The sequence below is a fragment of the Microtus oregoni genome, unplaced genomic scaffold, assembly GCF_018167655.1.
Source record: "Microtus oregoni isolate MIOR12 unplaced genomic scaffold, Mior012 000102F_ref0000329, whole genome shotgun sequence".
Taxonomy (NCBI): Eukaryota; Metazoa; Chordata; class Mammalia; order Rodentia; family Cricetidae; genus Microtus; species Microtus oregoni.
In genome coordinates, this window is record NW_024544716.1 from 3591382 (window position 1) to 3596571 (window position 5190).

The 5190-nt window shown below is 44.9% G+C and overlaps 1 pseudogene; it reads left to right on the plus strand.

Moving 5' to 3' along the window:
• Positions 1-1533: 1533 nt before the first annotated feature.
• On the plus strand, positions 1534-2775 carry LOC121443211 (annotated as a pseudogene).
• The last annotated feature ends 2415 nt before the right edge of the window (positions 2776-5190 follow it).

Below are 5190 nucleotides of genomic sequence, written 5' to 3' on the forward strand. Positions count from 1 at the left end.
GTTAGTTGCCTGCTCCCCTTCTTGCTTGATTGCTTGACTCATTGGTTAATTGTTTGGTGGGTTGGTTGGTTGGTTAGTGGTTAGTTGGTTAGCTGGTTGGATTGTTTGTTGGCTGACTTGTTAATTGTTTGGTTCATAGGCTTATTGGTTGCTTGCTTCCTTGCTTGCTTATTTAATTTGGTTGGCTCAATGGTTAGTTGTTTGGTTGTTTGGTTGATTGGTTTACTCTAGGTAGGCTATTTAAAATATTTCTAAGCTGGGGCAGGAAAAGTATTAAATGAACCTGAAAGAAATATCTTTCTGTGCCAGAAAACAAAAAAGCATGAAAAGATTCATGAAGACATGTCAAAGAAGACAAAAGCTAGATTGAAAAGATCCACATTGTCAAATTCTAACAAATTTGAATGTCAAAATATTTTTATGTGATGACAGTAACAGACTAAAGCCTATGATGTCATAGGGCTATAAATTAATATACTATTGTTAATTAAGGAAATAAAAAGAAAAATGGTAAGTATAATAATAATTAATATAGAATGAAGGATAGAGTTAGAAAATCATCAGCATATAAAAAACTAATGAGTGAATATTGATGAAGCATAAAGAATTCATAAAGCATAAAACTATCTCCGCACAAATTAGCTATTGATTACAAAGGTGAGGAAAGAAATAGGTTGACCAAATAATCAAAGAAAAGAAAACCAATACTGGAACAAACCAACCCAAGTGCTACCTAACTGCACACAGTGAGAGGAGCACAGTCTTGTTTACTAGTCATTCCTTACAGAGTAGAAACCAGATCTAGACACATAGGCATCAAGACATGGCCCCAAATGAAAGAGAACTAAGTAGCTTATGCTCTTCAAGACTGAAGGTCAAGAAAGACTGAGAAGGCTGCACAGACCAAGCTACTCAAGACAGTACCTGATCCTGGATCATACCCTGCAGGAGAAAAAGAGACAACCATTAATGGGCAATATTTGGATAAGCAACAGAATTGAAATAGGAGTTGTGTGCTAGAAGGGGAATTATTCCTACTTATTCACAAAAGATTAGAAAAAATATTACTGTGCATAATAATATTCACCAAATATTAACATATGTATAGTAATTATAAATATTAGTATAATTGGTATGTATATGTATATTTGTATATAAACATATATATTGATATGTATATATATACATATAGATACCAGTCATGGCTGTATACAGGGAGAAAATAAATGAAGTAAGTTTAAATAATTGGCAAATGATAGTGGGAATTTATGAAACTTTCTTGTGACTAATCAAAATTAGAAATAATAACATAATAAAAAAACTTGAAAATAATTAACAGTTGAAGCTTTCTAAATTTAATTATTACTGTCTGTGGTGACACACTCCCATATTCCCAATGCTCAAGGGATCTCAGGTTGAAGCCAGACTGAGCATAGCATGACCTTGTTTGGATAAATGTTTTAAAAGTTAAATTTCTGACAGCCGTCCAAACTCCTGTCCTCGTCTCTCGCTTCGCTTTCCTCTCCAGAAAACATGAGATTCGCCACCTGCTCCACCACATTTTCCACCAACTACTGGTCCCTGGGCTCTGTATGGACACCCAGCCAGTGGTCTGGCCTGCCAGCAGCGTGGCCAGCGTCTATGCAGGTGCCGGGGGCTCCGGTTCCTGGAGCTCCATGTCCTGCTCCACACGCATCTGTGGTGGCTCTGTGGGGTCTGCAGGCCTGGTTGGAATTGGTGGCATCCAGACCAAAAAAGAGACCATGCAAGACATGGATGACCTGGACAGGGTGCAGAGCCTGAAGACTGAGAACAGGAGACTAGAGAGCAAAATCCCAGAACATCTGGAGAAGAAGGGGTCCCAGGGCATCATCAGAGACTGGGGCCACCATCTCAAGACCATCGAGGGCCTGAAGCCTGAGATCTTTGTGAATTCTGTGGACAATGATATCATCGAACAAAGCTCGTCTTGCTGCTGATGACTTCAGAGTCAAGTATGAGACGGAACTTGATATGCGCCAGTCTGTGGAGAGCAACATCCATGGACTCGGAAAGGTAGTGGATGACACCAACATCACAAAGCTGCAGCTGGAGACAGAAATTGAAGCCCTTGAGGAGGAACTGCTGTTCATGAAGAACCATGAGGAGGAAGTCTATGGTTCCTATGGAAGGCCAGATAGCCAGTTCTGGATTGACCGTGGAAGTGGATGCCCCCAAATCCCAGGACCTCAGCAAGATCATGGCTGATATCCGGGCCCAGTATGAGAAGCTGGCTCAGAAGAACCACGAGGAACTAGACAAGTACGATGCCAGCAGACTGAGGAGAGGAGAGCACCACGGTAGTCACTACCCAGTCTGTGGAAATCAGAGGTGCTGAGGCCACACTCACGGACCTAAGGCACACCCTCCAGGCCTTGGAGATTGACCTAGATGCCATGAAAAATCAGAAGATCAGCTTGGAGGCCGGATACAACACACAGATGGAGCAGCTCAATGGAGTCCTTCTGCATCTGGAGTCAGAGCTGGCACAAACCCGGGCAGAGGGGCAGCACCAGACCCAGGAATACGAAGCCCTGATGAACATCAAGGTCAAGCCTGAGTCCGAGATCACCACCTACCGCTGCTTGCTGGAAGACGGAGCAGGCTTCAGTCTCAGCGATGCCCTGGACTCGAGTAACTCTGCACATTGTCCAGAGGACAACCACCCACATGGTCATGGATGGCAAAGTGGTGTCCAAGACCAATGACACCACAGTTCTGAGGCACCGAGGCTGAGAAGGAGGCTACCCCTGGGGACTGAGGGACCAATAAAAGTTGAGAGATCACTGGGGAAAAAATGTTGAATTTCTAAGTAAAATTAAGAATGAGTTTCTCAAATAAAAAAAAATTAAAGTTCTCAAGTCCAATAAAGGTAAAAAAAAAAGAGAGAGAGAGAGAGAAAGAAAAAGGAGAAGAACTAGAAGAACTGAAAGATCTGGTGGTACACTCCTTTAATCCCACTGGTAGAGATGCAGAGGCCAGAGGATCTGTGAGTTAGGGACATGTCTGGTCTACAAGAGACTTCCGGGTCAGTCAAGGGTACACAGTAGTTGTTTCTCAAGGTGTGAGTTCTCAGTTACTGCTCCAGTGAGGGGCTGGGGTGTGGCTCAGTGGTAGAGCCCCTGCCTAGAATCCCCCAGTGAGGGGCTGGGGCGTGGCTCAGTGGTAGAGCCCCTGCCTAGAATCCCCCAGTGAGGGGCTGGGGTGTGGCTCAGTGGTAGAGCCCCTGCCTAGAATCCCCCAGTGAGGGGCTGGGGTGTGGCTCAGTAGTAGAGCCCCTGCCTAGAATCCCCCAGTGAGGGGCTGGGGTGTGGCTCAGTGGTAGATCCCATGCCTAGAATCCCCCAGTGAGGGGCTGGGTGTGGCTCAGTGGTAGAGCCCCTGCCTAGAATCCCCCAGTGAGGGGCTGGGGTGTGGCTCAGTGGTGGAGCCCCTGCCTAGAATCCCTCAGTGAGGAGCTGGGGGCATGACTCAGTGGTAGAGCACTTTTATAACATGTCATTGATTGGATTCCCAGCATCCAAAATAATTAATTTGAAATTTATAAATGAAGAAAATTAATTAGTTAAAGAGACAGACTTATGGGAGGTGTGTTATTGTCTGGTAATACTACATGCAAGATCATACTTGTCAACTATTTTAGGACTTGAGTTCTATCTAAACCCTTTTAGAGGAAAATACACAGAAAGTTCTGAAAAATGAGAATTAACAGCAAGACATAGCATACCATCTATTAAAGCATATGACAGAATTATAGCATTAAGGATGTGGAAATAGCACAGTGTGGGAGCGGGAATAGCGATGAAAAAGTAAAAATACGCAATGTTTATAAGAAGAATTCAAAAACCCAATGAGCATACCACAAGTCTGTGTGCACCATTAGATACCAGAGAAGTGTAACTCAAGGAGCAGAAGGGGCTGGAAATGACGCAGTTGGTGAAAAGGGGGAGCTCGGTAGTGCTCCCCCATTTTGAATACCCCAGCAAATTTCTATGGCCCTTCTGGAAAGCTAGAGAAACACTTCAAAGTGCAACTTCAAAGGCTTTACTGGTGGGTGGAGAGATGGCTCAGCAGAGATAGCTCCTTGTTGTTCTTTCGGAGGACCCGAGTTCAGTTCCCAGCTCCAGAGGACCCGAGTTCAGTTCCCAGCTCCCACACCAGGCAGCTTACACCTGGCTCAGCTCTGGTTCCCCGGAATGTAAGTTCTCTTCAGCCACTGCGCTTACATGCACAAACACACACGTAACATTAATTTTAAATAAAGTCGCATTTTTAAAAGCTATGCTATTATTTGAACGTGTACCCCCGAACACACCTTTGTATAGCAGGCTCTCATGTCTGTAAGGCACTGAACATGCGGAGGTTGGCAAACAGACATAGACTCGGAGGGATATATGCCTCCTGCAGGCCTGCACCATGTCAGTCTCTGCTGCTGCCGCTGCGCCGCTGCTCCTGCTGGTTTCCCCTCATCTGTTTTAGCACTTCCGTGACTCCAGACAGTTTCCAGTGGCAAAGTTGTAATCTGTTCATTCACTTGTTTGTTATGCAAGGAGTTGAGCATGGTCATAAAAAGAAGCCCACCCCAGCCGGAACACATGCAGCGGCTCTTCACCCAGAAACAGCTGGGTCCTGTTAAGGGAGTCAGTCTCTACCTCCTGTTTGGCAGACACTCAAAGGGAAACAAAGGGATGGGAAGCTTTTGAGAATGAAAACGTAGCGAAAGCCTCGAGTGTGCCCTATTGGTGTGGGGAGGCTGTGGACATGCTAACCCGCATTAGGTGCCCTGTGTGGTTGCTTAAAAGTAAGTATTGGCATCCTCCTAAGGCCTAAGTTGAAAGCATAATTGTGGATACTTCCAGTTATTAATTAAGCCCAGTCCACTGTTACTCAACTATGGTTTTCTAGCCTGGTCCCTGAACTTGTACTGGAGACAACTTGTTCACTTCCCGGGCCAGTCCCTGCAAATTGTGGGTTATACGTTAATCTTTATGCATCTGTATGGCCTGCGGGTCAGTCTCCCATAAGCACAGGGGAACATGCTGGAGACAATGGTTAGTGCTTCTTGTAGATTTGACAGACTCGAGAGTCACCTGGGAGATGGGCCTCGGGGTATGCATATAGAGAATGATGTGAATTAGGTCAATTAATGTG